We start from the raw sequence: 15,578 nt of genomic DNA on the forward strand, positions 1-15,578 counted from the left end.
GCTCAGAGGCCTAGATTTTGCTGGAATGTGCTGTAGTGCTTGTGCTGCCTGTCTGTGTCACTGGGACAGGACAACATGAGCAAAGACTTGCATTGTGTGATTGTCCTTTGGCTTCAGCAGCCTGAGTTCTGGGTCATTTATTTCTCCCATCTACTATGTTAATTAGTGACATTGTACATCCACTGTGTTCATCCTGTGGATGGGCCTGAAATCATCAGCACACTCTGAAATTTTTCTTCGCTTCTGAATCTAACATACAGAAAAAGGATGAGGAGCCAAACAACCGTATAAAGTAAGATACAGGTTTATTTATAGAGAAAAGTGAGGGACAGTAAAAAGCCCTTGTTACAAGTGGGGTGCCCAGGGCTGCATGATGGTGCAGAAAGGCAGGAAAGAGTCTTGCATTTACAGAGTGAAGTTCCTGATCCCTGCCTCTAAGGGTAGCCCCATCCCAGGTATGTCTGCAACATTGACAGGAGTTTTGGTTTCAGTTTGGCATCGACATTGTAAAAACCCACTTTGCACAATATTATAAAACACAGATTTGAAAATGCATGATACACAACTTCTAAATTCTCAAGATCCCATTTCCTTTTTCTGACCTTAAGACAGTGGTCCCTTCTATCCCCTCGAGAGGCACAATTTAATATTCCCACATAGAAGAGTGAGGTTTCCATGGATTGCCCTAGCGTATTATGGTGCAGTGGCAGCAAATGTGGCCAGGGTTTTGGGAAGATAAATGGAGATGTGGGATCTTAGGACAGTCTCAGACGCTTGCATGGGGGTACTATGAATGCACACTGCATGGAAACCAGAGAGTGATAGGCTTCGGCCACCAAGTGAGGGTGGGACACCACCAGGGCCTTCCACTCAGAGGTCTCCAGGATGTCAGAAACATGAAAATTGATGAAATCCAGTGTCCGGGTTTTCAACTGATGTGCACTGTGGAGGTCAGCCAAGATGAGGATTTCCACGGCATTCTCCACAGAGAGGTTGCTGCACAGGTGATTCTCACACATGAGCTTCAGGCGCTCCAGACCAAACCTGGTTGCAGCCTCCAGCAGTTCAGTTGCCATGATCCCTAGGTTTGGTGCCTTTCCAGTGTACATAAAGTATATCATTTCCTTAAAAACTTCAGGATCCATGTCACTGATTTCAACACGATTCTTTTTGCTCCTTTGCTTTTCATGTTCCAACAACTCCATGAAAACTGGAGAGCGAGCTGCTAAGATGGCTTTGTGAGCCTGGAATTCCTGGCCAGACACACACAAGCAACAGTCTGAGAGCTGGGATCGCTCCCACAGTCCTCCTAGATCCTCTGCCAAGCAGCCCTCAGGAACCTTATCCAGCTTCCTAATATTCTGGCTGGAATGATTGGTGGGATCTTGTGCTACTTTCACTTCACAGAAGAAGGAAAGCTTGTCATTGGAGAGAAGCCCATTGTTTGGATCCAAAAGAAACTCTCTAAGGATGAAATTTTTGAATCCCCAGTCCTTTCCTCGCACAAATGTATAAGCTTGTGGACTTGAGAGCACCTTGGTTTTCTCTCCTTTGGCATTCAGAATGGAAAAGGTGAATTTTGCATGAGCTACCCTCCTTGGACAGCAGATCATTCCCAGGTATAAGCACACATAATCTTTGCTTTGTTCATCAAGACCATTTGGGTAGAGTCGTAAGCACCATTTCACTTGATCATTTCCTTCAGGTGAAAAGATTGAACTTTGAATGCAGTCATCTATTTCCTTTAGGCAAAATCCAATGTTATCAATGGTCCACAAAAAGGACACGTTCACTACTTTGACGTCTGTGGTGTACCTGCTGTCCACTGTTGGCCCCCGTGACATTTCTGCTGGGCCTGCGGTACTGGAAACCCTTAACATCAGCAGGGTGAAAGTGCAGCAAGCTTGTCAAGTCACAGGAATCAAATTTCTTCTTCACCAGATGGCACAAATTTCACTGCAGTCAGCACTTCCAAGACAGGCAGGGCAGTATGGCAATCACAAGTAGAGAGCCTAGTTTATAGATTAAAAGAAATACATATTTAGAAATAAGCTGACTGAGATTTCCTAGTATATAAGTCAACTCTGAAATGTTTCTTGATCACTCAAAGAAATAGCTCACCAAAATGCACAGACCTTAAAATATGAAGCCTTGTTGAGTCCCGTCTGAGTTCCTTTCAGGAGGCGAATTCATCTGGGCTGGAAGCAAGGATATGAATTCCAAGTTTCAAGCAGGGAACCGCCTCATCATGGAAACAGAAAGGATTCTTCCTTCTTGGTGTCCCTTTTATAACTCTTAGGACAGGATGCACCCTATGGTGGTTCTTCCCACCCTATTCTAATCCAATTGCCCTAGGTGTGTCTCACTCAAAATGTGAGAGTCAGGCAATTTTCATCCTACCTGTCTTTTCTATATGTTTATGAAAACAGTCTGTTTTACTACCCCAGAATTTCTTTTGTCTCATTCAGATGGGGGAGTTCTCTGGTCTATCGTCTTCCTGCCATCTTCCTGCCATTTCCAGAAGATGAGAGGCTAGGGTGGAGGATAGTAACTCCAGCATGCCACTGTTCTCAGTAGGCCCTCTGTGTTTATTTCTTTGTGGTGGTAAGGAGCAAAGCAGGACAGAGAGGTCAATAAGGCACCTTTTCCCTTGGGATCACATGTGGGTGAAAGCCAGTTGCAGGGAAGTAATGTGAAGGGATCAGATTCAAGGCTCCATGAGAAATAGGTGTGCTGGGAGTGAAGAGGTGGTTCTTCTGGGTAATCTGATACAGTGTCAGGAGCAAGGGACATGGATTTGGGACAGGTACAAACAGTGAAGATTGGCAGAATGTCTCTAAACCTAAAGTCTAGTGTGGGACAACTGTAAATGCTACTTGCTCAGAGCTCTTAGATCTCCTACTAACATAGTTCACTCCTTGGAACCAATGTTTGGAAATAGTAATACTACTGAGTTCCACTGGCATTTCCTGGGACATGGGTCATGCTGGGAGTGCCAGGAGTCCAGGCAAAGCCTCTCCCCACCAGGAGCAGCTGTGGGTCTCCCAGCCTGCAGGCTGAGAAACAAACATCACATCTTCTCCCCCTCTCCCATTAGCAAGTCGGAGCCAGTAATCTGGACGTCCCTTGAGAGGTTGACCCTAGGCAATGTAGTAAGGAGGGGATTTCCTTCTATCATCTCTTTGAAGCCCAATAGTTTTATCCATGTTTTGGTTTGTTCTATATAATATGGTCTTTTTTTTTTTAAGCTGGTTGTGTTTAACTGAGTTTCCACATACATGAAAGTATGCACAGGCATTTTGAAGCAAACAAAGCCATTAGTGACTAGCACAGCCATTAGTGACTTCCTTTTTGTCTGATTTTAAAGACCTAAAACTCCTTTCTCAGACTGTTTGGATTAATTTTATAATAGGTTGCTCAGTATGAATTCTCTGTATGGCAAGACATGGACAACTACTTGGAAGAAAACAAGAGACAACATGATAGATAGGGAAGAACTCGGATTATCTAGTTTTGAAATTTATATCTCTTACATTGAGTTCTTATGTCCAATTTTGCTCTGTTTTCTTGTGTTTAATTTTATCTCCTTTGACACAAAATAACAATGCTGATTTGCAGGGTGTGGGCGAACACATCATTAATCCCAGCACTCACAAAGCTGAGGCAGGAATATCTTTGCAGTTTCAAGGACATGTGGGATTAAATACTAACTTGAATTAAAAACCAAAAGAATGAAAGTACAGAGGGAATGAGGGATGGAAGGAAGCAAGGAAGGAAAGAAGGAAGCAAGGAAGGAAGGAAGGAAGGAAGGAAGGAAGGAAGGAAGGAAGGAAGGAAAGTAGACAGGATGAAAGGCTACCACTTCAGGGATAGATATCACTGGCTTTCTTCCAAATCTTCTCTTTTTTCTGTTTTACATACTCAGAGTGTGCTCCAGTTTTCCACCAGACTCAGAAGTGTTACATACCCTCATGTACTTGTGGACCTTATTGGGAGGATCACAACAGTCCTCATCCCTAACAGATATTTTTTTGTCTTTTTCATTTTTATTGTTACCAGGGATAGAACTCAGGACTACTGCTTGCCAGGAAGTTGCTTATGCTACTGAGAGAAACCCCCAGCCCATCCCTAACAGATTTTAATACTCTATTTTTATTTGATTGTCTGCAAACTTGTCTATTACACATGGGCAGGTAGAATTCTTTTAATCACTGCTAACTGGAGAAATAATTGCCCGAATGATTGGTAGATTACATTCCTCTTCTGTACCAGGAAAGCTTTCTGCCATGATGTCTACAAAGTGCTTTTAATGTCATTTATTGTCTCTCCTTGTCACTAAGTGCCAGCCTGTACTCAGTATGTGAAGTCCTTTCCTCAAACTGGCCTAAAGTGCTTCTGAATTTTTAAAATGGATTTTTTTCTCTTGCATATCTACTTGAATCTATTTAATGGGTTCATTTATTTCTTAGGTTGTGCTTCAACAGTTCTTTAAACTCGCCTGTTTTTTGGCTGTGTCTGAACTAACATCACTAAGAATGTTGTGTATTTTGGTAATCTTTGTAGTTAGTTGTGGTTACTTGAGTGATTACTTCTGATTTAATATATTCCACAGCCTCATTCAATTGCCTTGTTGCCACAATTGAAGTAACCTACCATTGGGTTTTCAAATTTTCCAACCTCATTTCCCCCCAGGTTTGCTTTGGTGGCCTGGGTGCCAGAGGATTAGTCTGATTTGTGTGTTCCCATGTCTTTTCTCTTTCAATTGAATTCCTGGAGTGATACTTGCTAGTTTCCTAACAGTATGAACTGAATTCCTGAACATAAAACAGAATGCAAACAATCATAAACAATATATGAATTCATGATATGTCCAATCTGTCCTCAAGGGTTAAGATTCAAAATATATTTTGGAGCAAGAAGAGTACCATGATCAATGGCCAAAGGGAAAGAGATTACAATAAAATGGAGATGGTAGATGGATCCCATCTACTGGGTGAAACTAATGCAGAAAACTAAATGAGATTTGAAAGATAAAAATTGAAATCCAAACAAAAGCATAACCACAAGGAAGTAAGGAATCACAGTCACCCTCAGAAATTAAGAACAAAATAAAGGAGAAATAAAAAGCAGATGAATAAAACAAGAAAATACCAAACCAAAAAGAAAAATGAATAAAAAAAAAACCGTTCTCTTCCAGGATTCTCTCTGGATTCATTATTAGATAACCTATGGATACAGTGTTCTGAGTTCTGCCATTCTTTCCCTTCAAACCAGGCATGGTCTTATGATGGAGTAGTAGACAGCATTAGCCAGCCTGCCTCAAGACGAGACTCATTGGAATAAACTCATTCCAATCAATTTCCATGTGTCTGCACCCAACTAGGGTCTTCTAAAGGAAGCCAGCAGCTGTTCTGGTTAAGATTCATCTGACTTCACTTCAACATGGCTCCCGCCAAACATTCCCTCCCACTGAATGACAAAATCCTTCTCCATTCTGTGCCAGACAGTAAAGACCCCGATGCCTGATGCTTACCTCCACTGCTAAGTCTCTCAGCAAAGTCCAGTGGGCTGACCAGCTGCCACTATTACCATGAACAAGAGTCCCTAGTCCAAACATCTCCCCTAACTAGTGTTGATGATTTCCTGAGTCTGCAATAACTAGCATAACTGAAATAGGTTCAATGCCCCTATCAGTGCAATACCCAACCATCATCATTGCTGTGCTCTCTTAGTTAATTTTAGGTTCTGAGTTTTATACAAGATATGTGCACTAGTTGTAATTCAGTTGTGTAGATTTTGATATTTCTACATTAAAAAGATACTTTCTTGTACAAAATGACAAGAAAAATAGAAATCATGGGTAATTTGCAATTAATTTTCTTCTCTATAGCTTCTTTTATAGATATCAGCATAACACTCACTATCAGAGATAAACACACACACACACACACACACACACACACACACACCACACAAAGTGTATTAAAGCTAACGAATTGGAAGCTCTTGAAGTGCCTTTTAAATAGGGTACAATTTTTCTGAAATTAACCCTTCTTAGAATATTGTATAAGTTTCTTCCTTGGATACACTGTGGAATTCCATTTGCATGGAAAATGTCATCAGCCTTGTAGGAACATTTTGTACATTTTTTCACGAATTCTCTTTGTGTAGCAATGCCTTTTAAACCAGGCTGATGAAAGGTGGGAAAATGCTGCTTTTGTTTCTAATCCAGCCCTAGATCTGTGTTAGAACTGAATGGGCAAAAATTTTTCCACATTCTTGTGTACACATACAAGAGTATTGCCTGGCATATACCTTGTGATACGTTGTAAGTTGCTGTTTATTGAGATTGCAAGATGACTGCATCAAGAGTAGGATGAATTACAAGTGCAGAATGGAAAGTAAAGAGGAATAGAATCGTTAAAGATTCAGGGTTACAGTACCTAAGAATTTAGACCGAGATGTCTTCCACAGAGGTGTGATAAGGCTAATCCATGTGCCTGCTTTCAAGGTCAGGTACATTTGGCTCCTGTTGCTTCCCATTTTGGTTAGAAAACTCTAAATCTGTTCCATGTTTTCCTAGGGTTGTTGATTTGCTGACTGAGAGATCACTACATGCTAACTATACACATAAATAATCAGTCATATTGTGATTAGAGTTGAATGAAGGAAACGAAATGGTTCATGCAATTTTACAATTTGTCACTAGTCTCCTACCACTTTCATCATCCGGGACTCCTGGATAGATACTTTATTTATTAGTGTGTTGTTTGCACATAAGAGTTGGAAGTGTCACAAGATGCCTTCACTAGTAGCTCGAGAATGTGTGACACACAACTTTGGATGATACAGGTAAATTGGTGCCTCCGGGGACTTTGGCAGGCCTTTCAGTGCTTGCCAAATGCAGTTGGTGATTTCCTTGCTTCAGAATGCCTGTAAAGTTATGGCAAATTCTTGTTCATCTTCTGTCATATATTTTTCTTAGAAATAAGCAGTCAAACAAGTGGTTTCTTCAAAAAAGTCTTCTGCTAGTAATGTTGGATTGGCATTAACCCCCATCCAATCCCAACATCACAGAGGGATGATTGTTTTCTGGAAACGGGAGCACATCAGCCTTCAAGAGTTCACAACTGTGACACCAACTGAGGCAATGAACACGCATTCTCAGTCCTAACTCCTAATGCTTAACAGCTGGCATGTCATTCTCACAAGAGTGTTAATATAGCGCCATATCTCACTGGTTGCCCTTCAGCCACTTAAGCTGCAGTTCTTGCCTGGTTCCTCTCTAGAATTGCAAGGAAAACATTCTTTTGGTCAATTTGTACATTCAATATAACTTCTGTTTCTATGAAGCACTTGACAATAAGTCACTGTAACACATATTTGTACTCAGAGAAGCTGAGAAGACCTGTGCTTGCCCTGAAAAATCTTCTGCCCTAATCCACTTTGCTCCATTCATTTCACTATGAGGAAATTACACTTTGTAAGTTATTTTCAATGTTTTTTGTTGTTCATTTGATGCAGTGATAGAAACTCATACTTTTTAATTTCCACATTTCATGTAAAAGATAATAACTATTTACATATTTGGAAAGAAAAAAAATTAACATTTGAATGTTCTCCCTTGTAGGATGAACAGCGATTCCCAAGCAACTGGGATGACTCCTACATAATCAGCAAGTCAGGTATGGACAGCTGAGGAATCTGTGTTCTGAAAGTTTTCACACAAAAAATTAATGAAAAATTTCCTTTTTTCCTCCTTTAAAGCTTTTCCTGTTTTATTCTCTTTAATGAGGAGGAGAGAATGGACGTGAAATAAAACTTGAGGGTGATAATACCAAAACACATATTCCCAAAACATCTAAGAACCATAGTTCTTTTCAAGAAATATGCACACAGAGTCAATTATTTTGTCTCATTTTCAACAATCTCAGCCTGCTTGAGGGGAAAAACGGACACTTCTAGGAGTGAGGACACAAGGCTAGGTCATATGCATGTCAATTATCTGCAAAATATAGGCAGTAAACTGAGCCAAAGAAGCACTTGCCTGGCAATAACAGGGTTGTGAGTTGTGAGCTCAAGCCATGATAAAGACCGAGAGAGATAGAGATAGATAAACAGATAGACAGACAGACAGATAGACAAACTGAGAGAGAGAGAGAGAGAGAGAGAGAGAGAGAGAGAGAGAGAGAACTCATAGTCTTTTTACTGCATAATTGTTATACAGGTTGTTATCCAATATTGACTTTCATGAAGATTTACACAACCAGCATATAAAGGGTTACCAGCGGTAAGCCCTGATTAAACAAATGTTTGGAAATCTGTACCTGTTCAAGACAAGGGGATCCATTTCCTTAGATATTTTTAAAAGTTCTGAGCCATTACAGTGTCTAGGTGATTCCAGAATAACACCACTACAAAGTGGTGATTTTTACAAAAGCCCCAACTTTGAAATGAAACCCACTATGTTCTCATTTTTAATTATACTTCTATTCTTCATAATACCATAGAAACATGTATTCTATTCTTACAGATATTAAATGTTCACAGTGAGGAACCTCTTTTTGAGATTTATAGTGTGAACTTTCACACACCCATTTCTCAGTGCAGTTGAAAGTAATAAGTTTTGCTTCCTCAACATGAATTCCTCAGAAATACATAAAATGCTTCTACATTTAATTCTCTTTCTTGCCCTTTTTGTAAATCTGAGCATTTTCCTCTCTTTTTTCTCCAGGACAATGGTTGGACTGCTGGCTTAGAGGCCTAGATTTTGCAGGAATGTGCTGTAGTGCTTGTGCTGCCTGTCTGTGTCACTGGGACAGGACAACATGAGCAAAGACTTGCATTGTGTGATTGTCCTTTGGCTTCAGCAGCCTGAGTTCTGGGTCATTTATTTCTGCCCTCTACTATGTTAATTAGTGACATTGTACATCCACTGTGTTCATCCCGTGGATGGGCCTGAAATCATCAGCACACTGAAATTTTTCTTAGCTTCTGAATCTAACATACAGAAAAAGGATGAGGAGCCAAACAACTGTACAAAGTAAGATTCAGGTTTATTTACAGAGAAAAGTGAGGGACAGCAAAAAGCCCGTGTTACAAGTGGGGTGCCCAGGGATGCATGATGGTGCAGAAAGCCAGGAAGGAGTCTTGCATTTACAGAGTGAAGTTCATGGTTCCTGCCTCTAAGGGTAGCCCCACCCCAGGTTTGTCTGCAACATTGCCAGTTTTGGTTTCAGTTTGGCATCGACATTGTAAAAAACCACTTTGCACAATATTCTAAAACACAGATTTGAAAATGCATGATACAGGACTTCTAAATTCTCAAGATCCCATTTCCTTTTTCTGACCTTAAGACAGTGGTCCCTTCTCTCCCCCAGAGAGGCACAATTTAATATTTCCACATAGAAGAGTGAAGTTTCCACAGATTGCCCGAGCATATTATGGTTCAGGGGCAGCAAATGTGGCCAGGGTTTGGGGAAGATAAATGGAGATGTGGGACCTTAGGACAGTCTCAGACGCTTGCATGGGGGTACTGTGAATGCACACTGCATGGAAACCAGAGAGTGATAGGCTTCGGCCACCAAGTGAGGATGTGACACCTCCATGGCCTTCCACTCAGAGGTCTCCACGATGTCAGAGACATAACAATTGATGAAATCCAGTGTCCCGGTTTTCAACTAATGTGCACTGTGGAGGTCAGCCAAGATGAGGATTTCCACGGCATTCTCCACAGAGAGGTTGCTGCAGAGGTGGTTCTCACACATGAGCTTCAGGCGCTCCAGACCAAACCTGGTTGCAGCCTCCAGCAGTTCAGTTGCCATTCTCCCTAGGTTTGGTGCCTTTCCAGTGTACATAAAGTATATCATTTCCTTAAAAACTTCAGGATCCATGTCACTGATTTCAACACGATTCTTTTTGCTCCCTTGCTTTTCATGTTCCAACAACTCCATGAAAACTGGAGAGCGAGCTGCTAAGATGGCTTTGTGAGCCTGGAATTCCTGGCCAGCCACACACAAGCAACAGTCTGTGAGCTGGGATCGCTCCCACAGTCCTCCTAGATCCTCTGCCAAGCAGTCCTCAGGAACCTTAACCAGCTTCATAATATTCTGGCTGGAATGATTGGTGGGATCTTGTGCTACTTTCACTTCACAGAAGAAGGAAAGCTTGTCATTGGATAGAAGCCCATTGTTTGGTTCCAAAAGAAACTCTCTAAGGATGAAATTTTTGAATCCCCAGCACTTTCCTTGCACAAATGTATAAGCTTGTTGACTTGAGAGCTCTTTTGTTTTCTCTCCTTTGGCATTCAGAATGGAAAAGGTGAATTTTGCCTGAGCTACCCTCCTTGGACAGCTGATCATTCCCAGGTATAGGGACAGATAATCTTTGCTTTCTTCATCAAGCCCATTTGGGTAGACTAGTAAGCACCATTTCACTTGATCATTTCCTTCAGGTGAAAAGATTGGACTTTTTTTTAATTTAAGATGAAAAAGAGAAAAACACAAAACAAAACAAAGCAGTGTAAGGGTACATGTAATACAGAACTACAAAAAAGTACATAACAGTAAGAAATCACCTGTTAATAGATTACATATTATCATCTTGAAAATAGTTGCTCAAATCACTGTATCTAAGAATACAAAGTGGACAATCAAACAGGGAGACTGCACACAGCTGTGTTCAATGATCCAAAAACATTGATATAGTCAGCTATTTAACACCCCTAAATACACTTGCTGTTATATCCGTTAGAGCTCTTTTTTTCCCTCTCTTTTTTACAACAAAATTTATACATTTTGCATTTTATTACTCCTTAGTTCTCATTACTTTTTTGGGGGGGAAAGAATTCAGTCAAATATGGCAAAACAAAGCTGTCAGTCAAAACCAAGGATACACATAGCACATGGTGTAGAACAGAGTCCAAGGTTATCCACAATGGTTATCAAATTTGTCTGTTGTTTCCTTAAAAAGAATTGTCTATCTCATTAGATATTATAAAGTTGGACAAAACAGTAGAGAACAAGACCAATAAAACTTAGGCATTGTAAACCTTACAGGACTTCCAAAGGAGACAATAGTCAACCAGAATGGGCATCTTAGTGAATCTTATTACCTTCAAAGTAGTTGCCTATACCCAAAAACTTGGTACTATCATAAGTGGAATCAGAAGAGACCTAGAATCGCAAAGGCAATTCTAAGCAGCAAAGACAAAGCAGGAGGCATCACAATCCCTGACTTGAAGTTATACTACAAAGCAACAGTAGTAATATCAACATGGTATTGGAATCAAAACAGAACCAAAGATCAATGGAATAGATTAGAAGATACAACCACAACTACAAACACACTCAACCACCTTATCTTTGATAAAGGAGCCAAGCAGATTCACTGCATGAATGACAGTCTCTTTAATAAACGGTGCTGGAAAAACTGACTCTCCATTTGCGGAAAACTAAAGCTAAACCCATGTCTATCACCATGTACTAAATTAAAATCTAAATGGGTCAAAGATTGAACTTCGAATGCAGTCATCTATTTGCTTTAGGCAAAATCTAATGTTATCAATGGTCCACAAAAAGGACACATTTACTACTTTGATGTCTGTGGTGTACCTGCTGTCCACTGCTGGCCCCTGTGACATTTCTGCTGGGCCTGCGGTACTGGAAACCCTTAACATCAGCAGGGTGAAAGTGAAGCAAGCTTGTCAAGTCACAGGAATCAAATTTCTTCTTCACCAGATGGCACAAATTTCACTGCAGTCAGCAGTTCCAAGACAGGCAGGGCAGTATGGCAATCAAAAGTAGAGAGCCTAATTTATAGACTAAAAGAAATACTTATTTAGAAATAAGCTGACTGAGATTTCCTAGTATATAAGTCAATTCTGAAATGTTTCTTGGTCATTCAAAGAAATAGCTCACCAAAAGGCACAGACCTGAAAATATGAAGCTTTGTTGAGTCCCGTCTGAGTTCCTTTCAGGAGGCGAATTCATCTGGGCTGGAAGCAAGGATATGAATTCCAAGTTTCGAGCAGGGAACAGCCTCATCATGGAAACAGAAAGGATACTTCCTTCTTGGTGTCCCTTTTATAACTCTTAGGACAGGATCCACCCTATGGTGGTTCTTCCCACCCTCTTCTAATCCAATTGCCCTAGGTGTGTCTCACTCAAAATGTGAGAGTCAGTCAATTTTCATCCTACCTGTCTGTTCTATATGTTTATGAAAACAGTCTGTTTTACTACCCCAGAATTTCTTTTTTCTCGTTCATATGGGGGAGATCTCTGGTCTATCATCTTCTTCCCATTGACAGAAGATAAGAGGCTGGGGTGGAGGATAGTAACTCCAGCATGCCACTGTTCTCAGTAGGCCCTCTGTGTTTATTCCTTTCTGGTGGTAAGGAGCAAAGCAGGACAGAGAGGTCAATAAGGCAACTTTCCCCTTGAGATCACACGTGGGTGAAAGCCAGTTGCAGGGAAGTAATGTGAAGGGAGCAGATTCAAGGCTCCATGAGAAATGGGTGTGCTGGGAGGGAAGAGGTGGTTCTTCTGGGTAATCTGATACAGTGTCAGGAGCAAGGGACGTGGATTTGGGACAGGTACAAACAGGGAATTTTGGCAGAATGTCTCTGAAACTAAAGTCTAGTGTGGGATAACTGTAAATGCTACTTGCTCAGAGCTCTTTGATCTCCTACTAACCCAGTTCGCGCCTTGGACCCAATGTTTGGAACTAGTAACAATACTGAGTTACACTGGCATTTCCTGGGACATGGGTCACACTGGGAGTGCCAGAGTCCAAGAAATCTCTCTCCCCACTGTGAGCACCTGTGAGCCTGCCAGCCCACAGGCTGAGAAACAAACATCACATCTTCTCCCCCTCTCCCCTTAGCAAGTGGGAGCCAGTAATCTGGACATCCCTTGAGAGGTTGACCCTAGGCAATGTAGTAAGGAGGGGATTTCCTTCTATCATCTCTTAGAAGCCCAATACTTTTATCCATGTTTTGCTTTGTTCTATATAATGCTTTTTTTTAAAAGCTGGTTGTGTTTAACTGAGTTTCCACATACATTAAAGTCTGCACAGGTATTTTGAAGCAAACTAGAGATTGTAGGACAGCCATTAGTGACTTCCTTATTGTCTGATTTTAAAGGCCTAAAACTCCTTTCTCCTACTGTTTGGATTAATTTTATACTAGGTTGCTCAGTATGAATTCTCTGTATGGCAAGACATGGACAACTGTTTGGAAGAAAACAAGAGACAATATGATAGATAGGGAAGATCTCAGATCATCTAGTTTTGAAATTTATATCTCTTACATTGAGTTCTTATGTCCAATTGTGCTCTGTTTCCTTGTGTTTAATTTTATCCCCTTTGACACAAAACAACAATGCTGATTTTCAGGGTGTGGTCGCACACATCATTAGTCCCAGCCAAAATAAAACTACACCTAGACATATAATAATCTCCATCCTAGAAATCCAACACAAGAATAGATTATTAAAAGCTGTCAGAGAGAAAAGAAAGATCACTTATAAAGGAAAACCTATCAGAATCACAACAGACTTCTCAGCACAAACAATAAAGTCAAGAAGAGCGTGGAGTGAAGTATTCCAGATACTAAAGCAAAATGGTTTCCAAACTATACGGATGTACCCTGAAAAGCTATCATTCAAAATCGATGGTGAAATACAATACTTCCATGACAAAGAACAGCTGAAGAACTTCATGAACACCAAGCCAACCCTGCAAAAATATTGAGACACATTTTAGATACACAAAGGAAAAAACCACTAAGTGAAGCAGATAATTAAACAGAATAGAAAGATAAAGATGCAACAGCAGAAAGATAACATGTCAACAATAAACCAGCATATAAGACTTATAACCATTAATGTAAATGGTCTCAATGCACTAATCAAAAGAAACAGACTAGCAAAATGGATCAAGAAACAAAATTCAACCATATGCTGTTGACAGGAAACCCATCTAACCAAGAAGGATACTCACAAACTGAAAGTCAAAGGATGGAAAAAAAACACTTCATGCAATAGGAATCCAAAGAAAAGCAGGAGTAGACATTCTGTTTGCAGACAACTTGAACTTTAAACCAACAATGATGACAAGGGTCAAAGAAGGTCACTACATACTCGTTAGGGGAAAACTCAAAGAGGAAGAGATAACTATCTTAAATATGTATGCACCAAACATCAGAGCACTCAGTTATATAAAACAACTATTAACATAAATGAAAACTCAAATTATCAGTAACACAATTGTAACATGGGACATTAACATGCCATTGACACCAATGGACAGATCAACCAGACAGAAAATGAGCAAAGAAATAACAGAACTGAATCACACCTGTAAACAAATGGACTTGATAGACATATACAGAATGTTTCACCCAACAACATCAGAATACACATTCTTCTCAGCAGTACATTTCATTCTCTAAAATAGACCATATATTAACTCACAGAACATATTTAAACAAATACAAAAGAGTTGAAATCATCCCTTGCATGTTATCAGATCATAGTGCTTTGAAATTAGAAATTAATGATAAAAGATACTGCAAAAATCCCACAAACACATGGAAACTGAATAACACACTCTTGAGTAATCAGTGGGTCACAGAGGAAGTTAAAGAAGAAATTAAACAATACCTACAAGAAAATGAAAGTACAGATACAACTTACCAAAATTTGTGGGATACAACGAAAGCCATCCTCAGAGGAAAATTCATTGCACTGAGTGCCCACATCAGGAAAACAGAACGAATACAAATAAATAACCTGATGTTATGAATAAAAAAGCTAGAAAAAGAAGAAAAAGTCAAGCCCAAAGCAAAAAGAAAGGAGGAAATCATAAAAATCAAAGCAAAAATCAACGCAATAGATACTTAGAAAACAATCCAAAAAATCAACGAATCAAACAGTTGGTTCTTTGAAAGAATAAATAAAATCGATAAGCCCCTAGCCAACAGAGTCTGTAGTGATTTCACGTTTTCCATTTCTAATTGCATGAATTTGAGCTTTTTCTTCCTTTTTTAATAAGGTTGGCTAGGGGCTTATCGATTTTATTTATTCTTTCAAAGAACCAACTCTTTGATTCGTTGATTCTTTGGATTGTTTCCTTAAGTCTCTATTGCATTCATTTCTGCTCTGAGTCTTATGATATCCTCTCTTCTTTTGGCTTTGGGTTTGACTTGCTCTTCTTTTTCCAGATGTTTGAGGTGTAACATCATGTTATTTATATGTATTCGTTCTGTTTTCCTGATGTGGGAACTCAGTGCAATAAATTTTCCTCTCAGGACGGCTTTCATTGCATCCCACAGATTCCAGTAAGTTGTATCTGCATTTTCATTTTCTTGTAGGTATTGTTTAATTTCTTCTTTAATTTTCTATGACCCACTGATTACTCAAGAGTGTGTTACTCAGTTTCCATGTGTTTGTTGGGATTTTTGCAGTATCTTTTATCATTAATTTCTAATTTCAAAGGACTATGATCTGATAACATGCAAGGGATGATTTCAACTCTTTTGCATTTGTTTAAATATGTTCTGTGAGCTAATATATGGTCTA

At 39.9% G+C, this 15,578-nt stretch overlaps 1 pseudogene; it reads right to left on the reverse strand.

Moving 5' to 3' along the window:
* Positions 1-9,503: 9,503 nt before the first annotated feature.
* Positions 9,504-14,722, reverse strand: LOC134472282 (speckle-type POZ protein-like; annotated as a pseudogene).
* Between the last annotated feature and the right edge of the window lie 856 nt (positions 14,723-15,578).

This window comes from Cavia porcellus, unplaced genomic scaffold (genome assembly GCF_034190915.1).
Source record: "Cavia porcellus strain 051 isolate PalLab524CR breed Dunkin Hartley unplaced genomic scaffold, mCavPor4.1 scaffold_23, whole genome shotgun sequence".
NCBI classification, from domain to species: domain Eukaryota; kingdom Metazoa; phylum Chordata; class Mammalia; order Rodentia; family Caviidae; genus Cavia; species Cavia porcellus.